This window comes from Notamacropus eugenii, chromosome 5 (assembly GCF_028372415.1).
Source record: "Notamacropus eugenii isolate mMacEug1 chromosome 5, mMacEug1.pri_v2, whole genome shotgun sequence".
In the NCBI taxonomy this organism is placed as follows: Eukaryota; Metazoa; Chordata; class Mammalia; order Diprotodontia; family Macropodidae; genus Notamacropus; species Notamacropus eugenii.
Window position 1 is genome coordinate 72,099,690 of NC_092876.1, and position 24,884 is coordinate 72,124,573.

The window sequence follows — 24,884 nt, forward strand, 5'->3', positions numbered from 1 at the left end:
AGGCAGGAGAGAGCCAGGATTCTGCCCAGGGAAGGCCATGCTCTCTAGCAGGTGAGGGCTCTGGGGAGGAACCTTTTCCATCACTGAGGACCCCTTCCATTCACCCTGGGAGGTGAACCCCAGAAACACCAAGTGAAGCAAAGCAGAGACAGACAGAGGCTGGAAGTGTAACACAGAAAGGGAAATATTCAGGGAGAGGCCGCATCACAGTCAAAAAAGAAAAAAACCGGAGAAGCCGGGCAAGGAGCTCGCCTGGAGACCTACAGCAAACTGACAGTCCCGGGAAGGAAGCCGAGAGGCAAGAGGCAAAAGACAAGAGACAAGCCCAGCAAAGAGAGGACAGAAACAAATGAATTCCCAGAGGACAGAGCCTCAAAGAGAAGCAGCCAAGGCTCCTCTGGACCCCTCCCAACAGCCTCCCCCCCGCCCCCCCCCCCCCCCCCCGCCTCCATCCCCAAGCAAAATGCCCCCAAACGTTGGCCCAATGAGACACAAGGCTTCCGCATTACCTCACTCAACGACGCCGCTATTGGCTGGTCAAGATGTCCAGGTTGGCTTCGGTTTTTAGCAGCGATCTTCCTGCCTGGAGGGCAACCTCAAGGAAGGTTTCTCTAGACCCACCTGGGACGTCCCTCCTTCCACGCTACTGCCCCCGAGTGCGCTGCCTCTCCTAGTCCTTGGGTAGGGGGCTGCGGCTCGTTAAGCCCCCCATAAAGCTCCAAGGCTCCCCGCATCCAGGACACGCTAGCCTCCGCTCTAGTGGAGTTCCTTCTCCATCCCTAGTCACCTGTACCCTCATTCCTCACTCCTATGGTCCTACACATTCACACCTTTCTATAATCCCTCCTCTATTTCTCTAACACCCTCCCTTTCCCCCAGCACACATATATGCCCATTTCCCCTAGCACACATTTTTGCCCATTTCCCCTCCTCTCCAACCATCTATGCATGAACCTTATGAGGACTCCTCCTTCCCTCTGTACCCCAGCAGTCACTGGCTCTTCCTGCTCTTAGGCCTACCTAGAAGTACCTTAGGACGACAGTTTTCAGGTTAGGTGGGCACTTCCTGCCACTTGCCTCTTCCATCCTATCTCTATGTAGTCAGGGACTCTGCCAGCCCCCAGCTGCTCAGGCTTGGAGGGCTTCCGAGCCACAGCAAGGGCCTTCCCCTCAGGACAGGCTTTCCCCCAAGCATCTGTGACAGGGCCAGAGAGAGACAAAGAAACACTGCTGCCTTCCCCACCATCACTACAGCCTGGACCTCCAAGTCCTAGTTCCCTGAGGAGTCTCTCTAGAATTCCTGGTTCCATCTGCTTCTCCTAGAGATACGAAGTGAGCACCAAAGTTCATTCTCATTGTCTATGCAGGTCCTAGTCCATACTCACCCTTATCTGCTGGCTTATAAAGCTACCACCCCGCTCCTCCCACAAATCATTCATCTAGCAAATGGGACTCATCACCCTTTATTCACTTTTCTGAAACTTAACCTACCCACCTTCAAGCGAGTGAACGCAATAGGCTCAATAACTATTTCTTTAAATTGACAGTCACAGGAGCTCAACTCCTAGAAGGTCATTTTACATATCAGGAAACTGAGACCCAGAGAAAGCAAATGACTTGATCAAAGTACTAAGGAACAGAGTTGGAATTTGAACCCAGAACCTCAAACTACCAAAGCTGGTGTAGCTAGGTGGGGCAATGGACAGAAAACCTGGCTTAGAATCAGGAAAACCTGAGTTCAAATGTGATCTCAGACACCTACTAGCAGTATGACCGTGGGCAAGTCACTTAACAGTTATCTGCCTTAGTTTCCTCATCTATAACAGCACCTACCTCTCGGAGTTGTGGTAAGTACCAAATGTGATGATAATTGTAAAGTGATTAGCACAGTGCCTAGCACATAGTAGGTGCTATATAAATAGGAACTGTTAGTATTCCAAGGTGCCACAGTGTCTCTCTCCATCATAATACAAAATAACTGAGATTTATATGGTGCATTTAAGGTTTGAACAGTGTTTTGCATACACTTTTTTCCACTTAATCCCAACAACAACCTTGTAAGATAGGTATCACAGGTATTATTGACCCATTTTTCAAATGATGAAACTAGAGAGCAGAGAAACTAAGTGTCTCATCCAAGGTCACCCAGCTAGGAATCTTACCCAGGTAGCTTCTGTCTCTCTTCTACACTCTCCCACCACCCATTAACCATATTGACCATGTAGAAAAAAACATTGGACTCAGTCTCCTCCTCTGTATGGAGCACCCGGGGTGCTCTGAAAAGTGACCCCAGATTCAAGAAACTCTTTGGACTTGCAGACCTTAACTTACAGACCCTCACAAATCTATTTACTTTTTTCTAGTCACCCAGAGGACACAATTAGTCTTTAGCAAAAACATTTCCTGAAATAGCCTAGCAAGAAAAGTAGCAATTGAACATTCCTCCCCCATAAACCTGGGGCATACTCTGTCATCAATATGCACACTACCAGTAGGCACAGTAGGAACACACAAGTAAAGGAGTACATCAAGTCTCTGATGCTGCAGGACTTAAAATACTTAGTGGTGCCATCAGCTTCTGGAGAGGGTCTCTACCATTCCTCATGGATTTTGCTTTTCCATGGTCCCACTTACAAAGTTATTTTTCCTTCTGTCATGCATAGTATCTCTCCCTTGAGATACTCTCCATTTTTATAAAAGGAGAAATTGTCTCTTCCACCTTAGAGTCCAGCAGCTAAGATTCATACCTTTAAATGAGTAAAGGCAAGTTGCCATGCTCCTTTGTCACTGGCCTAGGGAGAAAATTCTCAGCTTGGGCTTTTTCTCTACCAAGAGAGAAATGTCTGTTAGGTCCTAGAGTCTCAGTCCCAGGGGCTAAGTTCTTTGGGAACATATACTAGCCAGCTAACTTTTATTAGAGATCCATGGTCTTTAGACTGTCTTTTATAATTGATCAAAGTCGTTGTCCCAAGCCTCTTATCTGACTTAGGGTTAGAAAGTTCAAACAATTCCTGATTATCAACCTATATTCCCCTTCAAACCATTTTAGCAGCTACAGTTCAACCAATCACAAAGACTGTGTGGCTTCCCTAGGTCCCCTCCTCAAATAATCTGGACTTCCTCTATAAATTAAAAGGGGAGGGGAAGAGACAAGAGCAAAACAAGCTAAGTGGAGTCAACACCATCCTATAGATCTTCATCTCAAATTCCTAGTTCTACAAGTTATGGTATGTGGCTAAGATGGAATACTGTTGTACTGTGTACAAAATGATGAAGGGGATGGATTCAGAAAACCCTGAATAGACCTATATGAACTGATGAAAAGTGAAGTAAGCAGAACCAAGAGATCATTGTACAATGTTACATAGTAACAACAATATTGTAACAGTGACCAATTGCAAGTGACTTAGCTACTCTGATGAAAACAGCAATCTAAGAAAATTCCAAAGGACTCACAATGAAAAATGCTATCTGCCTCCAGAGGGAGAACTGATGGACTCTAACTGCATATTAGAATTTTTTAAAATTTTCTTTATTTTTCTTTTTTTTTTTTTAACAATATGGCTAATGGAAATGTTTTTTGCGTGATTTCATGTGTATAATTGCTATCATATTACTTGCCTTCTCAAGGGGTAAGGAAGGGGTGGTAAGGAAGGAGAGAATTTGGAATTCAAATTTAAAAAAAAAAAGAATGTTAAAGACAAATAAATTTTTTAATTTTACATTTCTAGTTCTAAATGCCTGCCTTCCGCATGCACATATGGCCTCCCAGAGTTTGAGCCACGCCCCCACACACATACACGTAAAAGAAGCACACTATTTGTTGTACCTCCCTCCCAGGATTGGCTGGAGGAAACTATCATGCAAATGGTACATATTTTACAAATGGTGACTATTGGTATTTTGCCACAAAAGACCTAAGGAGAAGAAGCATGAGCTAAGAGTTGATGGGTAGGGTCTGGGTCAAAGTCAAAATCTTGGGGTATAACACAGATCAGAAAGGGTATTCTGGGCAATCAGGGGCAGTGGGAAGGTACTGTACATCTCAGGAGGAGTAGGATGGGAAATCACAAAATCCATATTTCTCACAATCATGATTTTTATTCATTAGAGAGGTCACCTCCAAGTGGACAGAATTCTAGACTCAGAGAAACCTGAATTCAATTCCTGCCTCTGATATTTACTAGCTGTGTGACCATGATCAAGCTACTTAATGTTTCTGAACTCATCCGTAAATTGGGTCCAATAACACTTGCCGTGTCTACCTCACAGGATTGTTGTGAGACTCATATGAAATAATATATTTAAATGGCTTTGTAAATTTCAGTTATTATTCCTGACAAGAAACTTCACCATGGGTCTTCATCATGCTCATAAATTCTATCAATCAGCAAGCATCTATTGAATTCCTGCTATGTGCTAGGCACTGTGTATTCACTGAGGATATGAACATGAATGTAAGACAGTCCCTGCCCTCAAGTTCATATTCTATCAGAGGAGAAAACATGTCCACATGTTGTAAGTATATACAAAGTAAATAGAGAGATGGGACCTGTGATGTCTGTGGTCTGAATGAGAAAATCCTCTCGATAAATGTGGGTTGGCACCTTCTCTGCCATAGTCTTGGAGAGAGAAGTTAAATGACTTTCCCAGGATTACACAGCCAGAGAACAGACTTGAACCCTGGTCTTCCTGACTCCAAAGTTGGTTCGTAATTGACTTGTTCATACTGCCTCACACGCAATAAATACAAAGTAACTGGGGGTAGGGATGGAACTGAGAGACCTGGGGAGTCATTCCCCACAGCAATGACCTTTCACCTCCCTCATCCCTCATCCTTTCCTCTCTGATATCAGTGGAGCGTACCAGCTACCCACTGGTGGTTATTCATTTCTGACACAACTCTAAAATGCTAAACTCGGAGACAGGCAGGCTAAAAATTCAAATTCCACCTTCCACATTTACTAGCTGTCTAACCCTAGGCAAATGACTTAAATTCTCTTAGCCTCAGTTTCCCCATTTGGAAACAGGTATAATAATATCTCCCAGGGTTGCTGTGAGAAGATCAAATTATACATGTATTTTATAAACCTTAAAAAATGCTTATGTAAATGCTAGCTATTATGATTACTAGTTATATTTCTCTGATATCTTTTATATCCCCGTTGTACAATTCTTTGTTGATAATAGGTTATAGCCTTTTCACACTCACTGCACATCTCCCTATTGTCTCTTGGTTGACCTATAACTGTAATTTTTTCAGCATTACCGGAATGATGTTGGCATTTTAAAAGATGGCCTTTTGTTTGGGGAGAAACTTTGGGTCATTAAAAACACTGAGCAAATTCCCAAATGCAATTGAAATGCTCTCTCCTCCTCCTGCTGCTCTTTTTCTTCTTCCCCTTCTCCCTTTTCTTCCTCTTCCCCCTTTCCTTATTTCTCTTTATTCTTCTGTTCCTCTTTCTCCTTTTACTCTTGAATTCTTGGCCATCTCACTGTCTATGTGCAATGTATATTCCAGACATATGTACTGATAGACTGACACTGTGTGCTGTGCAGTCTTCCTTTCTTTGGCTTTATAAATCTAACACTGAACATGTGAGTGATGTGTCTGGAAAATTCGTATTTAGAATTTTTCCATGCCAGTGTTCCATGAATATTTTTTCCATTTGCATAGGATAACCTATTCTTGCTCCCACTGGGAACATTTTTCTAATTGGTTTCTCAAAGAGAGTGTCTAATTTTCATTTCTTTTTTTATACCTTCTGGCACTCCAATTAACCCACCATTGGATCTTTTTACTCCATTCTCTCAACCTCTGCCTTTTCACTGCACTTCTATTCATTGGTTTGGTTGTTTTGTTTTATTTTGTTGTTAGGATCTCTCACATTCTGGTCTTGCTCATCAATTGTATTTTCATTATCCCCCAATTTTTACTCAACTCTTATTTTTTCTGCTATGTGCTGCTTCCATGGATGCTTTTACTGTAGATTGCTTTTCATTTTTCTCAATTGCTATTTTCTCTCTTCCTCTAAGTTGTTTTTTCTTTTGCTGAACTTGTTTTCTTTCAATTCCTTTAATATGCTTATTATCTAATTTATTTCTTTCCCATTTGGTGCTTTTTTGCATCTCATGATGATATTTCATGTATTTCTGCAAAAGTTTTATTCTCTGGATCTAAGAAGTCATGTGACTTTTTAGCATTTGTGTCTGAATTATTATTTTATTTGGTCATGATCATTTTTGCTCACTATCATTCTGATTTGGGTTCTTGGACTCACTCTGGGATCTGAGGACCTGTTTTTGATGCTGCTGATGCACCTGTGGGCATCTGCCTTTGAGTCATTACATTCGCTCTTTTGTCATTTCTTTTCATCCCCTCTTTCTTGTTTCTTCTCCAATCTCAGGGCAAAGAGATTGTTGAGAGCTGATGATGATCTCTACTATATATAGTAGCCTCTGGACTTCAGCAAATTCCACTCTCTCTGCCATATTTTGTCTCTCTACTACTACTTAATTGACCATAGATGTCAATGTTGGGGTTGGGAGGTTTGACAAGGGAGTCTTAGAATAGAGTTGGACCTAGAAGGACCTTGGAACAAAGGGTATGGATAATAAGTGATAGCTGCCACGTTCAGACCAGACAAAAGGCTATGGCTAAGACCGAAAGTAGGAGTAGCTTCCTGATTGGGGTGGAAACTGTAACTCCAGGCACTACAAGACTGAGAAGTGAGACTTGTGATCTCTGATGTAATGAGTGCAACTAGCACTCAGATTTCTGCCCTCTGTGATGGAGTGGAGCTGGAGGTAGTAGGTGGGACAGGGCCTGATTTTAAAGCTGGAATTCTATCTGCCAAGCTAGAACATAGATCATAAACACAGAGCTGGAAGAGACTTGAGAGGTCATCTAGTTCAGTGTTCCTCAAACTTCTTGGTCTCAGGACCCCTTTGTATTCTTGAAAATTACTGAAGACCCCAAAGAGCTTTCATTTATATGGGCTATATCTAGAGCTGTGCTGGAACCAGCTCTAAATAATCAATTGTTCAACTTTCCATGTGAGCATTTAAACCTCAGAAATCGTCAATCACTATAAATTTGGTCACGAATATTTTCTGCTCATTATCGTCCTTAGTTGAGGTTCCAGCGCTCTCACTCTGGAAGCTGAAGATCTATTTTTGAGACTTCTACTGCACCTGTGGACATCTGCCTTTGAGTTATTACATCCTCTCCTTCTTGTTCCTTACGCAATTCTCAAAGCAAAAAATAAATAAATAAATAAATCAGGGTTTGATTTGTTTTGTTGATTGCCTAGACTTAAGAAAATGATGGAGAAAATTAGTAATAATGCCAATTAAACTTAAAATGTGTTGTGGGAACATTTTTCCCCCTGGAGAGCCCTGATTATCAAACACTTACTGGAATACCTTCAGTTATGTGTATCTGTATTTATTAAATTAGAAATTAAAATGTCTTCATATCATTACAAAAATGGTTTTAACCTCAAGGATTCCTTAAAAGGGTCTTAGGAAGGATTTCCAGTTCTGAGAGCCAAGATGGCAGAGGGATTGTTAATTGCAATCTCCCTCCCCTTGTTGATCTTAAAGAGCCCAGAGACTATCTCCCCAGGAAAAATACTGGAACAGTGGGAGCAGCAGAAATGGTAAACAGTCTGTTAGCCCATGAGGCTAGGATAATCTCTAAGGAGGGTCCCTCTTGCTGTGGCTAAAGGGAACCAGTTCAGGACTGGAGCTATCTCAGACAGTCCCACCTCAGCAAACCAGGAGAAGAACCTGAGCCCCAGGGGGGTGAACCTTGCAACCTCCAACACCAGGACCCCAGAAGTGCCTCAGCACTCCAGAGGAATCAGGAAAACACTAGCACAGACAGGATCGCTAACCACTGATCTTGCCTATGCTCTAACTCAGCAGAGGAGACCTCCTGTGGCCAGAACACCCTTTCCCCACACTTAATGCAGCTAGCTCCAGGGTAACTCTAGAGAAACCCAAAAAGACTTCACCTGGCCTCTGCTGTCCAACACCAGCCAGCTCAGCACCAGGTAAGCTGCAGCATTTTAGCTTCCAGCTGAAAGAACCAGAGGCCACAACACACAAAGCCTCAAGTTTTAGGCACAAGAACTGTGGGATAGAACCCCCTGTGCCCCAGACATAGAGATTTGCTTTTAAAAGCCATGAAAAGGGTAATCATCATGCATAAGAAGCAAAGCAGAAAAGACCATAGAATCTTTCTATGGGGACAAGGACTAAAACACTAGTACCAAAGAGGTCAACATTGAGACTATACCCCCATCTGAAACTTCAGAAGGGAATATGAATGGGTCTGAAGCACAAAGAGCATTCCTGGAAGAGCTCAGGAAGGATTTTAAAAGCCAAATTAGAGAAACAGAAGAAAAACTGACCAAAGATTTTAAAAATATGAAAGGGTCTTGGGAATCAGTCACATAGGTAATAAGCATCAGAGGCATAATTTCAAACCAGATCCAGATAAAGTGGCTGGAGAATAGGCATGGGCCTGGATTCTAATTCCGCCTTGGCTCCATTTATGATACATATTGACTATGTGACTCTGGGCATATCATTCAACCACTCTGTCTCAGGCAACTCTGATAATAAAAGATCAGGTCCTGATCTGCCTCAGTAGAGAGAATTTTCTAAGCTACACATTTCCTATATCAATGGAATCACAGGTTTGGTCTAAAATGGGGGGGGGGGAAGAATCCAGTAGGTTGTGACTTGAACCCACATCTGCTCTGCCTCTGCCTCAAGTATTCTTTCTACTACACAGTTACCATCACTCTTCCATGATCATGTTTTTAGACTTCTCAAAGGGTTTTCCCTTATTCTTCTCACTGTGGATCCTCCAAATGCCCCTTGCAAGGTAGGCAGGACAGGTTTTGTGATCTCCATTTTATAGATTAGAAAAATGAGACCCAGAGAATTGCCCATGATCATGCCACAGGACATCAGAAGACTTCTTGACTCCTTTGACTCAATATCCCTCCCTTTTCTATACTCCAATAACCTTACAGCTCAGGTCTCTTGCTCTGATCCTTCAACTGAGATATAACTTTTTCTCCCTTTAGAATGCCAATTAGAAGTTGGCAAAGACAGAGAGAGCGGGGTGGGTGGGGGGCTGTAATCATATGTCATTATCCATTTGATAAACAAGAGTAATTGTTGAACAATTAGGCACCCATCTCTTCCAGTTTCTTAATTGGAAGAAGATGAATGATTATCTCAAGTTCATAGCTGTGTTTTCTGGATCATGAGGGTTTCATGTGGGTTTTTTTATATCGGTCTAAGGAAAAACAGTGCCTTTCCCAACATTCCAGCCCAAGATCTCAATTAAACAATTCAAAAAACACAAACAACAATAATAACTCAATGAATAAATAATAATAAACTTCAACAAACAGCATTTTATCTTCTGACTCTGAGGCTTCTTCTAACGTCCAGTTCTTAAATCCCTGGTTTCCTCCAAAGTACTTCTAAGGTACCACCTTCTGCATGAAGTCTTTCCTTATCTCCTCAGTGATTAGATTTGCTTGCTCTTGAAATTATATATTACTTTGTATCTACTTTATCCATCAATCTGTCTGTGTTTCTGTCAGATTATCCATCTGGTCTTTCTATCTTTCTGCCTTTCTATTTGTCTGTCTGTTTTATTTGTCTGTTAATTTGTTTATCTTTCTATTTGTCTATCTGCCTGTCCATTTTATTTGTCTGTCTGTCTATCTGTTTGTTTATCTATTTTTGTGTTTGTCTCTCTTTCTATCTGTCTGTCTTTCTGTCTGTCTCTTTGTCTGTCTGTCTATTTTATTTGTCTGTCTGCCTGCCTGTCTGCCAGTTTATCTATTTGTCTGTCTTTCTGTCTGTCTTTCTATTTGTCTGTCTGTTTGTCTTTCTATCTACTTGTCTGTCTATTTATCTGTTTGTCTATCTGTTTGTCTATCTCTCTGTCTGTCTTTCTATTTGTCTGCCTGTCTATCTATATGTCTATCTCTCTGTCTATCTGTCTTTTTGTCTGTTCGGCTTTTTGTTTATCTGTCTGTCTGTCTATTGATCTATCAGTGTCGTATAGAATGCAAGCTCGTTGAAGTAAGGAATTATTTCATCACTTTTGTCCTTTTGCCTCCATGCCTACCACAGTGCCTCCTGACACATAGTTAATAAGTATTTCTTTTACCTTAATTAAATACCTGCTATGAGCAAGAATCTTTATGCTTGGCCCTAAGAAGGCAAAGATGAAAATTTTAAAAACCCACACTATGGGCTGACTCCATTAACTACTTGTATGAGAGATGCCTATTCATGACTTGAATTTTGCCTAAGTTTCGGTTGGCACGTATTAGCCTCTTTTGACCTCTGTAGTTCCCTCTCATAGATAAGATGTCCCACTACTACTGCCACAAGATTTTCCTCACCACCTCCCTCCCCTTGAGGTGCTTTGCTTGAATCAGACTGTCTTAAAAGATTGTATATGAAAATATTGCCGGCATTTTTCCATTCAGTCTTCCTTTGCCAGTGTAAAAGTCCTCTTCTGCCTCAGAGAGCCCTGTGTTATGATTCAAATCCTAACTGCTACCCTTGCATTTTCCAGTTGTTAATCTAGGAGCCACCCCCTAACCCCAGTAATCAGGAATCTAAGATCCCAGGTAGGGGTGTGCTAGAACCAGTTCAAACACTTCCTGACTCAGAAACTAGTTTTCTAGCCTCTACAATATGCTGCCTCTCTCTTTATAGACAGGAAACTGAGTCAAAGACACCATAAGTTATTGGTGTCAGAGCCAAGCCTGGAATCCTGACTTTTAGCCAGTGCATTTTCCATTCTAGCTCTTCCAAAGATAGATTCTGAATTAATAACCAATCTCCAATCCTTACCAAGAAAATATTCAAGAAAAATGTTACCATTATGATTCAAGCTAATTCCTAGAAGAGATGGTACTATTTATTCATTGTGTAACTGAGCCTCAATCTGTATGATCCTGTGGGACCTCAGAGGCCAACAGGTATAGAAACCTCATTTCAAGGCGAGGAAACTGAGGGCCAGAGAATTTAGGAGACTTATCCAAGGCCACACACATAGTAAATATTGGAGGGAGGATTTAAATCCTGGACTGGCGACATCAAGTTCAGCTGTCAATGAAATTGCAACAAATTCTCTCCCCCCACAGAAATATTTAGCTTGATTAATGGAATTATAAACATTTACTGACTTTTAAGTGGAGCAGGGGGAGGGAAAAAAGAAACAGCTGGATTAGTTCCACCCCACGACCTCAGTCTAGGATCACAGTTCTGATCTGGGCCCCTTTTACTTCATGTATCCCAGAGAAAATCGAGGAGGACAGGGGGAAAATAATTAATAAACTATTCCTGATAGAATCATAGATTTTCTATTTGATTTAATTTGTTTTAATATACAAAAAGCTATTTTTCTCCTTCTTAATTCCTACATTAAAAAAAGAAGAAAAACCTCTGTAACAAACATACACAGTGAAACAAAACAAATTCCCTCATCAACCATGTCCAGAAAAATATATTTTAGTGGGCCCTTTGTGTCCGTCACATCTCTGCCAGGAGATGAAGAGCATGTTTTATCATAAGCCTTCTGAAATCGTGGTTGGTCACCGAATTGAGTTCTTCTGTCTTTCAAAGTTGTTTGTCTTTGCAGTGTTGTTTTTGTATAAATTTTTCTCCTGGTTCTGCTCACTTCACTCTGCATCAGTTCACACAAGTCTTCCAAAAATTCTCTGAAATCCTCTCTATCATTTCCTATAGCACAACATAGACTATTACATTCCTATCCTGTAATTTCTTCAGTTATTCCTCAATTGATTCCCAGTTCTTTGCCACCACAAAAAGAGCTGCTATAGTCATTTTTGTGCATATGAATCCTTTTCTTCTTTCCTTGGTCTCCTTGGGGCATAGGTCTAGTAACATTATCCCTATGTAGTATCATAGAATTTAGAGCCAGAAGGACTTAATTGGCCATCTTCTACAGATGAGGAAACAATCACAGAGAAGTGAAGTGATGTGATTTACCCAAGATTATAGCCCTTTTCCCCCATTCTTCAATCAACGCTGGAAATACTCACTGGGACAAACATTTCCTTTGATCATCTGCCAATAGGGATCAGATGTGTGGACAAGGGAACGCAAGGACAAGGGGAAAGGAGAAGAAACCTACTACACAAGCTTATTCCCAGGACACAAATGAATCAAAGACCCTCAGAGTTGAAAAAACCTTGGAGATAATGTAGTCTAATCCTTAAAGATGTGGAAATTGAGGCCCAGATCAAGATCACCAAGGTGGTCAGTGTCAAAGGCACAATTTAAACTCAAGTTCCATGACTCCAGAGTCAGGGTTCCTTTCACTCTAACACATCTCCTCTTCTCTTCCTTTCCCACCTAGTTGCACCTTCTTCTCCACCTCAGCCCAACTTTTCAGCTTTTTCTGTGTGTTGTCTTCTCAGGTTAGATTTTAAGCTCCTTGAAGGCAATAACTATCTTTCTTTTTTCATATTTATATTCCCAATGCATAGCAAAGTGCCTGGCACATAGTAGGTGCTTAATAAATACTTGTTGACTTACTGTGTGCAGGTCAAGGCTCACAAGTGGTAGGAACTCTTTTTCCTTTTTAAAGAATGATTCTCCCTATCTTTCCCAGGCTATTCACTGGCCAGTCCCATTCTGATCTACATAGGCAATGTGATCTCCTCCAATGTAGACTGGACCAGTTGAATCCTCCTTAGGCAATCTGGTGACCCCCAGCTCCTGGTGACTCATCATACTGATACTGAAATTGTGTGGCCACCCAATGGGCTTAGCCTATGGTACCTCAGAACTATCAAGCATAAGCAATCCACCAGCCTCAGTCTCTGTGTAGCTGAGATTATAGCTGTGTGTTTGTCCTTCGTTGCTGAAGAAGACCATCTACCACCACAGGCAAGGGACTCTTCACAATAGCCTTATGTGTTATGATTAAGCTGTGACCTGGAAGGAATGACTGTCATTTATCTCTAGCACCCTAATACCCACTCCATTGTAGGCAGATTTGTGGAATTAATGCTTAAGTGCTTATTATTTACAGAATCAGCTGAAATTCTCAGATTCTATGATCCAAGCTAAGAGGTAGTATGAGGCAGTGAATAGGGAAGTGACCTTAAACCCAGGAAGATCTGGGTCCAAGTCCTGAGACACATTGGCTATGTGACCCGGAACAGGTCACTTAAACTTCACTTCCTGCAGCAACTCTCTAAGAAACTCTATAAGTTTCAGAAAAGGTGCCAACCTACATTGACAGAGGGAGTTTCCTCTCTAGGGAGTCCTCCATGCCAATGAATTCGCAGGTTCATGCCCTGTCCTGGTCTCTATGATCCAAATTAGGATCATAGCTCTAAAGATGGCATGTACATTCTCTGAGTATAAGCTTCTGCAAGGAGAAGAGGAACCACGTGAAGAAATTTCATATGTTCTTGGCCAGTCCCACCCCACAGGGTACTTTAAATATTTCTCCTAATACAGGAACAGAAACTAGTCCATTTGTCGTACCTTAATGCCTCTGCAATGAAGCTCCATCTGGAGCATAACCAGTGTCATTAAGTCCAATTAATCAGTAATGGAATCCTAAACACATGGCTATCCACTGAGATCCAGCACTGGTCAGCTGCTCCAGAATTAGCTACCATCCTAGAGCTACAAGAGATATCAGACACCATTTTACAGATACAGAAAGGGAAGGCCAGAGAAATTGTGACTTACCCAAGGTCATCTAGGAAGTAAAGGTCAGAGATCAGAAAATTTATAGGGCCTCTGACTCTGATGTCAGTATACCTTCCACTATACAGTGTTTCTTCTTTATTATTATAGCTATATATAAAGTGTATTGCCCATGTAAAATATATATGTCCATATGGGTCATCTAAATGCAGCTCATGAGGAGGCATTAATAGATATTGCTGGAATCTTGGCAACCTTCTCCAAGGGAAATTTTAATTCCTGCCTGAAGAAAGCAAAAGAGGCCATGAGACTCAGTACTTTATTGTCCTCTTTGAGAAAGGATCCCGATTAGAATTCTATCTATTGGCCCCACTAAAAATTGATGGTCCAGGGAAAATGGGGTAAACTGTATCTTGGCTTGCCACCTATTTTTGCATGACCCACAAGAAAAGGTGGTACAAAAACAAGTGGTAGGCAGAGTTTGTCCATAGGCCACAGTTTGTGAATCCCTGCCCTAAGGGCATGATATTTTGAGGCTCAAGCTGCTTTCCTGGCCACTATCCCTTAAAGGGAAAGGAGTAACCCCAAACTTAAACTCCATCAAATAATAGTTACACAAAAGATTATCAAAAAATAATGAATAGTAAGTAAACTCATTCATCCAAGCAGATAGCAAACAAAAATCAGAAGGTTAAAACATGCCAGAAAATGCATGAGTTCAATGCACAAAGAATATGAACAAACAATTCTCAAAAGAAGAATTTCAAGTTTTTAACAACCATATGAAAGAAGGTACAAAAAACCTGCTAATAATAAGAGAAATGAAAATCAAAACAACCCCAAGGTTTCACCTCATACCCTGCAAATTGGTAAAGATAAAAGATGGAAAGAGTAAATATTGGAGGGTTTGTGGGAAGATAGTTACACACTAGTAAATTGTTGTTAGAGCTTTAATCAGTTTTGGAAATCATTTTGGACAGTTTTGGATAACAATTCAGAATTATCCAAAGAGAGTGACTAGTGTCCATACCATTTGACTCAGAGATTCCATTACTAGACATATACTACAAGAAGGTCATTGATACTAAGTCCCCATACAAACCGAAGTATAGCAGCACTTTTTGCGATAGCAAAGAACTGAAAACAAAACAATGTCCATCAATTGAGGAGTGGCCAAGCAAGTGGTACTTGAATGTATAGAATATTATTGTGCTATAAGAAATGATGGGTGTGATGAAGACAGAGAAGAATACAGAGACCTCTATGATGCACAGTTAAATAATCAGAGCCAAGAAAACAATATACACAATGACTACAACCATGTAAATGCAAAGAAAACCACTAAAAAATCAAAACTGAGTGTTGTAAAATCATAAAGAAGAAGCATAGTTCAAAAGAAAAGATATAAGAGGAAATATACTTCCCCCCAAGTCACCCCTTGACAGAGGTAAAAGGTCTACAAGTTTTGTACATTGCACATATCTTCATATACTTTCTCAATGTATTGATCAATAAATGCCATTTTTTCTTCTTTCTCTTTTTTTGTCTTTAAAAATATTTTTTGTTATATTGTATGGCTCTCTAGAAGATGGAGAAAGAGAGATACTGGGGGAAATTATGTTCATATAGAAAGATAGAAGACATCAATAAAAATGGAGTTTAAACGAAGAGTAAAGAATCTCTTTACACAGATGCAAGCTATCTCAGCACAAGGAAGAGAAAGGTCCTAATATTACCCAATATCACTAAGTCACCAAGAAAGCAGATTAGGAACATTGGAGCGAGGGAGATTTCGGTTCCAGAGAGACCTGCAAACCTCTCGCGGGGGTCCTTCGCGCTGCGGACTGGGCGCTGGGACTGGGAGCTGAGTGCAGCCCTGCAGCGGCCACGGCACCGAGAGGAAAAGATCCGAGCAGGCTTCACAGACAGGATCTCCAGTGGCCACGCGGGTCCCTCCACCCACAGAGGGATCTGCAAACCTCTCGCAAAAGGTCCGTCGCGCTGCAGACGCAAAGCCCAGCCCAGACCTGCTGCGGCCACGGCTGCGGCACCGAGAGAAACAGATCCGAGCAGGCTTCAGGGACGGGATCTCCAGCGGCCACACAAGTCCCTCCACCCACAGGTGACAGGGGTGGGTGAGAGAGTCTCTTTGGCGGGTCAAGAGGGGAGTGGGGTGCCCCCATAATTCAGGCCCCCCTGGGAGGTAGAAGCTGAGAAGCGGCTGCAGACAGGGGCTCCCCAAGCGGGCGGGAGCCTGAATCCATTGTGGAAGGTCTGTGCATAAACCCCCTGAGGGAACTGAGCCTGAGAGGTGGCCCTGCCCCGACCTCAGCACCAGAACATAATCTCATACTGAATAGCAGCCCTGCCCCCGCCAAAAGCCCTGAGGCTGGAAGCAGCATTTGAATCTCACACCCCAAACGCTGGCTGGGAAGATCAGGAGGCGAGGTGGGTGTGAGGAGAATATTCAGAGGTCAAGTCACTGGCTGGGAAAATGCCCAGAAGAGGGAAAAGAAATAAGACTATAGAAGGTTACTTTCTTGGCGAACAGGCATTTCCTCCCTTCCTTTCTGATGAGGAAGAACAATGCTTACCATCAGGCAAAGACACAGAAATCAAGGCTTCTGTGTCCCAGCCCACCCAATGGGCTCAGGCCATGGAAGAGCTCAAAAAGAATTTTGAAAATCAAGTTAGAGAGGTGGAGGAAAAGCTGGGAAGAGAAATGAGAGACATGAAGTCAAAGCATGAACAGCAGATCAGCTCCCTGCTAAGGGAAACCCAAAAAAATGTTGCAGAAATTAACACCTTGAAAACTAGCCTAACTCAATTGGCAAAAGAGGTTCAAAAAGCCAATGAGGAGAAGAATGCTTTCAAAAGCAGAATTAGCCAAATGGAAAAGGAGATTCAAAAGCTCACTGAAGAAAATAGTTCTTTCAAAATTAGAATGGCACAGATGGAGGCTAATGACTTTATGCAAAACCAAGAAATCACAGAACAAAGAGAGAAGAATGGAAAAATGGAAGATAATGTGAAATATCTCATTGGAAAAACAACAGACCTGGAAAATAGATCCAGGAGAGACAATTTAAAAATTATGGGACTACCTGAAAGCCATGATCAAAAGAAGAGCCTAGACATCATCTTTCATGAAATTATCAAGGAAAACTGCCCTGAGATTCTAGAACCACAGGGCAAAATAAATATTCAAGGAATCCACAGAACACCGCCTGAAAGAGATCCAAAAAGAGAAACTCCTAGGAACATTGTGGCCAAATTCCAGAGTTCCCAGGTCAAGGAGAAAATACTGCAGGCAGCTAGAAAGAAACAATTCAAGTATTGTGGAAATACAATCAGGATAACACAAGATCTAGCAGCCTCTACATTAAGGGATCGAAGGGCATGGAATAGGATATTCCAGAAGTCAAAGGAACTAGGACTAAAACCAAGAATCACCTACCCAGCAAAACTGACTATAATACTTCAGGGGAAAAAATGGTCTTTCAATGAAATAGAGGATTTTCAAGTATTCTTGATGAAAAGACCAGAGCTGAAAAGAAAATTTGACTTTCAAACACAAGAATGAAGAGAACCATGAAAAGGTGAACAGCAAAGTGAAGTCATAAGGGACTTACTAAAGCTGACCTGTTTACATTCCTACATGGAAAGACAATATTTGTAACTCTTGAAACATTTCAGTATCTGGGTACTGGGTGGGATTACACATGCACACACGCTCACATACATAGAGACAGAGTGCACAGAGTGAATTGAATAGGATGGGATCATATCTTAAAAAAAAAAATGAAATCAAGCAGTGAGAGAGAAATATATTGGGAGGAGAAAGGGAGAAATTGAATGGGGCAAATTATCTCTCATAAAAGAGGCAATCAAAAGACTCATTAGTGGAGGGATAAAGAGGGGAGGTGAGAGAAAAACATGAAGTCTACTCTCATCACATTCCACTAAAGGAAAGAATAAAATGCACACTCATTTTGGTAGGAAAACCTATCTCACAATACAGGAAAGTGGGGGATAAGGGGACAAGCAGGGTGGGGGGGATGATAGAAGGGAGGGCATGAGGAGGAGAGTGCAATTCGAGGTCAACACTCATGGGGAGGGATAGGATCAAAAGAGAATAGAAGTAATGGGGGACAGGATAGGATGGAGGGAAATATAGTTAGTCCTATACAACACAACTATTATGGAAGTCATTTGCAAAACTACACAGATATGGCCTATATTGAATTGCTTGCCTTCCAAAGGGAAGGGGTGGGGAGGGAGGGAGGAAGAGAAGTTGGAACTCAAAGTGTTAGGATCAACTGTCGAGTAATGTTCTTGCCACTAGGAAATAAGAAATACAGGTAAAGGGGTATAGAAAGCTATCTGCCCCTACAGGACAAAAGAGAAGATGGAGACAAGGGCAGAGAGGGATGATAGAAGAGAGAGCAGATTGGTCATAGGGGCAATTAGAATGCTTGGTGTTTGGGGGGGGAGGGGATAAAAGGGGAGAAAATTTGTAACCCAAAATTTTGTGAAAATGAATGTTAAAAGTTAAATAAATAAATTTAATTATAAGAAAGCAGATTAGAAATGGTAATATTGAGGCACCAGTTCCTCTAAATGTCTGCTGCTTTGCTTCTCCTTTCCAAAACTTTTGAGTCAACTCCATCCCTCATACTCCATTAAACATCAAGTCATCATTTTCACCACCAGTGAGGAGACTGACACCTAAGCAGGAGCTCATAAAACACTTCGAGTTTAAAATCCATGTTATATCTGTATTTCATACACTTTGCTGCATGATCTTCCCATTCAGAAGCTTTTCTCAAATTTGGTATTCACTTTAGGAAATATAAAAAGTCAATCCAGAAACTTTGTAACTAGGTGACCTACAACCCTATGGTAGGAGTGAGTCACCAACGGAAGCTTGTCTCTTAGCACCACCTCCTCCATCCCCAAACCCATTAGTGGTTTAATTTTGGCAGAAGAGATGTAGTCCAAAAGAAATAATACCCAGCTGGTTTCAAGATGCCTAGCTTCTAATGTTGACTGTGCCATTAACTTGCTATGTAACTTTAGGCAAATCACTTAACCTCTCTGGGGGTCTCATTTTTCTGGGCTCTAAATACTAGAACAAAGTCAAAGCAATGGGTCCCCCAAATTTCATAAAGCTAATAATATCTTTCTCCCTATCAGCACTCCTTTAATTTGGAGCCATATGTGTATATGTAAAAGGGCAAGTGTGCATGTGTTTTGGGGGGAGGGACAAAGAGGGTATGCTAATATTCTGTGTCTGGAAACAAAAGCTGAGCCTTGTTGGGGGTGACCTGATGTTTTCCATAGGAGGAGTGAAGCCAAACAGCCAGTGTCAATGATGAATTTCGTGATTCCAAGTCCATTGCTCTATCCGCTGTGCCACCTAAGTGACCCAGTATTTCTGTGTCTAAGAACAAAGCTGAACCTCTTTGGGGATCTGTGGGTTGGGGTGACCTGGTGGTTTCCATAGAAGAAGTGAAGCCAAAGATATGGAGCCAATAATGTGAACTGAACAGCTGCTTAGGCAGATGTCTTTCCCTTTGGATATTCCTTAAGACTCTGACCTGGACAGCACCAGATAGGAAAAGGAAATTCATGGGGCTGGGAGTAAATTGCCCAGAACTGTTAAGATAAAGGGAATTTCTGAAAGGTGATGAATTATCACACTGAGCAGGGCATGTAAACTGAGCAGCTGTGTTGTTTCATGATAACACACCAGGAAACACACTAGAAAGGGATGCTGGAGAGAAACCACATGAATAATGAGCTTGTGGCATGCTGGGACTAGAAGATTCTTAGGATCTTGCCACCAAGGGGTGATATGTCACAGGAGCAACATCTACCCCACATAGGCTGGCCTAGTTTTTTTCCTTAAGGGATACTGAAAATCCTCAAGATTTAATTGCTCTAAGGGACTAAGGCTTGAATGATTGATGTGGTTTCCTGATGGTCCAAGCATAAGGAGTAAGGAGCCCTACTGTCAGGCTTGAAACATTCTTCTGTTCAGTGTACCAGTAATGCAAAGTCAGAAAAGGTGAGCCCAAAATACTCAAGGTTTTCATGTGATTTTATGATCCTCTGACATGATATAAAGACGCCTGATAGATTATAGTAGAATTAAATGAATTCCTAACTGGATGGATGGCCAAACCCAAATTTTAGTCATTAAAGGATTAATGTCAACTTGGAGGGAATGGAATTCAGTAGGAATCAGTGTTTGGCCCTTTCTGTTCCACAATTTTTATCATGATTTGTATGAAGGTTGTTACTTGTTTTTTTACTTTCAAAGGATACCAATGACATCATGATCTTGGGATCAGGGAACAGTGTGTATGGGGATGTCTTGACTTTGGCATGAATTATATTGAAGTGACACAGAGTTGTTCAAAGTCATAGGCCTCACTTTCTCTTCCAGAGTCATCGAAATTCCGTTGCAAGACAAAAGTCAAGACAACTGACAATGGCCCAGGCTGCAGTGGTTGACCTTCACTTCATTAATGTCTGACCGAGCTCTAAGCACTCCACAAAGCCTGCTTCAGCCACCTTCATGGCCATTGGAACATATTGTTCTCATCTACCAGTTCCATGCGGGGGAAGTCTTCACATGCTTAGGGTAGACATCTCCCTAACTCACCAACTGGTTTGAGGCTTGTTGGCTACCCTTAACCTAGTTTAGTTCATTTGTGGAGATGGTTTAACCAGGGTGTAGCCACTTTGCACACTGCAACTTCTTGGAGCCACTGATAAGAGTTGGGTGACAAGTAGACTCCAAAGGTAAGTGAGTGGCCCTAAAAAGAGCAAAGTAAGCCATGACACCAGAGGTGCTCCTCCTCCCTGAACCCCACATACATACCCAAGGGAAGATAGGTAGTGCAGTGGATGCAATATCAAGCCTGGCATCAGGTAAACCTGAGTTCAAATCTGACCTCAAACACTTATTAGCTATGTAACCCCGAGCAAGTCACTTAACTCTGTTTGCCTCAGTTTCCTTATCTGTAAAATAAGCTGGATAAGGAAATGATAAACCACTCCAGTACCTTCACCAACAAAACCCCAAATGGAATCATGAAGAGTTGAACATGACTGTATGAAGGTATAGAAAGTATGATTTCATAATTTTTAGATGACACAAGACTAGAAGGGTTGGCTGATCCTCTGGATATCTTGACAAGCTAAAATGATAGACTAAACTATAATAAGAGGCAATTCAATTGAGACAAATATAAAGACCTACACCTGTATTAAAACAAAATCAATTTCACAAGTACAAAACAAGAAAGGCCTAGGTAGATAGTTATCCATCTGAGAAGATCTCAAGTTTTAGTAAACCAGAAGTCCAGGGTCACAGCATGACAGCCAAAAAAGGCAATGGCCCCATTAAGAGATATATGGGGGTGGGGGGCCCTTTTCCTATATGCCCTTCCTTACAAAACTCTTTGAATCTTTCCCTGAAGAGGCAAAGAAAATTTTAGGAAAATTTAGACAAATCCAAAGAGAAAGACATCTGCCCAAGCAGATTTTTACATTTACGTTAATGATCCTATATCTCTGGCTTCACTCCTCCTGTGGAAACCACCAGGTCACCCTCAACCCACAGACCTCCAAAGGGACTCAGCTTTTGTTCCCAGATACAGAAATATTAGAATGCCCTCTTCTCAGCCCCAACACACATATACACACATGTCCTTTTACATACATATAGCTCCAAGTTAAAGGAGTGATGACAGTGAGTAAGTGGGTGAAGTTTGGGAGACCCAATGATTTCGGTTTGTTCTAGTATATAAAAGTCCTCCCTCACCCCAGCAGAAATGGTGAACTGCTCACACATGACAACCAGCACTTGTCCTGCCTAGGTGACCCTGGCCCTGGCCCTTGGGTCTCTGGCTACTACTTCTGCTTTGTTTCTTACCCTGAACTTAAGGTAATCAAACACTAATCCTGAGATGGAGGTTTCCAGTCTTTGAGGCAGCCTCAAAGGAGGAATTCAGGATGGAAGGAGAGTGTAATAGATATAATCAGGGGAACTCCCTCAATCAATTCTGGCTACAGTATACCCCATGCAGCATTCCTAGAGCTGATTTCTTCCAGTGATGTATTTTTCCTGTCTCTTTCTGGTAGGGCATGTATTGTCTCAATGCTAAAAGTCTCAACAGTGGGGGCAGAGTCAAGATGGCAGAGGAGAAAGATGCATATACTCTAGTGCTTCCCCCACAGTCCACAAAATATCTGTAAAAATGACTCTCAACAAATTCTAGAGGAACAGAAGCCACAGAACAACAGAGTGAAAGAGATTTCCAGCCAAAGATAACCTGGAAGGCCAACAGGAAAGGTCTATCCCACAGGACTCTGAGTGGAGCAGAGCCCAGCCCTGGCCATGTGGCATGGGGAGAAACAGGAGCAGAACAGACCTCTGGGGCAGAATCCCCAGAAGGGAGGGTCCCAGATCCCTCAACCCACAAGTGACAAAGAAAGCTTCAAAGGACAGTGTGGGAGGACTTTCCCAGCTGGACAAGAGGGGAGCAGGGTCCCCCTAGCACTGGACCCAGGTGGTGGCAGAGGCAGTGGCAGCAGAAGCAGCAGCAGATGGCGGGCGGCTATGATGGCCACAGAAGCAGCCTGGGTCCGTTGTCTGAGCAGCTCATTTTAAAGCCTCTGGGGGAATTGAGCAGCTGATCTGAATCTCAGCCCTAAGCATGATCCTGGGGGGAGGAGGAACAGTAGGATCCTCCTCTTAACAAGGGATTCAGAAGTCAAGTAACTTTCTGGGAAAATGCCCAAAAAGGGGGAAAAAATAAGACCATAGAAGGTTACTTTCTTAGTGAACAAGAGTCTCCTTCCATCCTTTCAGGAAGAGGAAAAACAAGGCCTACTGTCAGAGGAAGTCAAGGTCTCTGCCTCCAATACCTCCAAAATGAATATGAAATGAGCTCAGGCCATAGAAGAGCTTGAAAAGTGAGTCAGTAGCTTGCTAAAGGAGAACCAAAACAATGCTGAGGAAAATAACACTTTTTAAAAAATAGGCTAACTCAATTGGAAAAAGAGGTCCAAAAAACCAATGAGGAGGAGGCTTTAAAAAGCAGAATTAGTCAAATGGAAAAGGAGGTTCAAAGGCTCACTGAACAAAATAGTTCTTTAAAAATGAGAGTGGAGATCAGGGAAGCTAATGACTGTGAGATAAAACAAGAAGTTACAAAACAAAACCAAAAGATTGAAAAATAGAAGATAATGTGAAACATCTCACTGTAAAAACAACTAGCCTGGAAAACAGACAATTTAAAAATTATGGGGCTACCTGAAAGCCATGATCAAAAAAAGAGCCTAGACATTATCTTTCATGAAATTATCAAGGGAAACTGCCCTGATATTCTAGAACCAGAGGGCAAAATAAATATTGAAAGAATCCACCAATCCACCTCCTGAAAGAGACCCAAAAAGAGAAACTCCTAGGAATATTGTGGCCAAATTTCAGAGTTCCCAGATCAAGGAGAAAATATTGCAAGTAGCTAGAAAGAAACAATTCAAGTATTATGGAAATACAATCAGGATAACACAGGATCTGGCAGCTTCTACATTAAGGGATTGAAGGGCTTGGAATATGATATTCCAGAAGTCAAAGGAAGTGGGATTAAAACCAAGAAACACCCACCCAGCAAAACTGAGTAAAACACTTCAAGGGAAAAATTAGTCATTCAGTGATATAGAGGACTGTCAAGTACTCATGATGAAAAGACCAGAACTGAATAGAAAATTTGACTTTCAAACACAAGAATCAAGAGAAACATGAAGAGGTAAACAGGAAAGAGAAATCATAAAGGACTTTCTAAAGCTGAACTGTTTACATTTCTACATGGAAAGATAATATTTTCCATATTTGAGTAGTTGGAGGGATTACACACACACGCACACACACACACGCACACACACACACACACACACACACACACACACACACACATAGACAGAGAGTACAGGTTGAGTTGACTCAGAAGAGATGATATCCATAAAAAAATTACATTAAATTAAGGGGTGGGAGAGGAAAATATTGGGAGAAGAAAGGGAGAAAGGCAGACTATTACTCATAAAAGAGATAAGAAAAATCTTTTTCAATGGAGGAGAAAAGGGAGGAGGTGAGAGGGGAAAAGTGAAGCTTACTCTCTTCACATATGGCTTAAGGAGGGAATAACATGCTCACTAAATTTGGTATGAAAATCTATCTTACACTACAGGAAAGTAGGGGAGAAGAGGATAAGTGGGATGAAGGAGATGACAGAAGGGAGGGCAAATGGGAGAAGGGAGTAACTAGAAGCAAACATTTTTGGGGAAGGACAAGGTCAAATGAGAGAATAGTTAAAAAAGGGGGAGGACAAGATAGGATGGAGGACAATATAGTTAATCTTACATAACATGACTATTATGGAAGTCTTTTGCAAAATGATACATATATAGCCTGTATTGAATTGCTTGCCTTCTCAGTGAGGATGGGTGGGCAAGGAGGAAAGGACAGAAACTGGAACTCAAAGTATTAGAAATGGATGTTGGGAATTGTTATTGCATATAACTGGGAAATAAGAAATACAGGTAATGGGGTATAAAAATTTATCTACAAGAAAAGAGAGAAGATGGGGATGAGGGAAGGATGGGGTGTGATAGAAGGGAGGGCACATTGAGGGAAAGGTTAATCAGAATACAAGGTGTTATGGCATGGGGGAAGCGGAAAGATGGGGAGAAAATTGGAACTCAAAATTGTGTGGAAATGAATGTCAAAATCTAAAAATAAATAAATAAAACTATTTTTAAAAAATTAAAAGTCTCAACACTTTGGGAATGATGTATAAAACTCTGGGTGGTATCTTGGTCCCAGTATCATCTTGATAGAATAGAAGAGGTGGGTTACATCAAAGTTGCCTTCACTAGACCAGGAAAAATCACCCATTCAGCAGGTGTTAAAGAGAGTGACCCTGACTTTCTATCTAACTTTCTTTTTCTACCTGCCAGTTATATCAAAATCCTTATAGCATCTACCACAAATTTCACACATATGGCAGCCAGTACCTGTCCTGAATAAATGAGTCTGAGCCTGGGCCTTGAACCAATGTCTTTCTGCTTTGCTC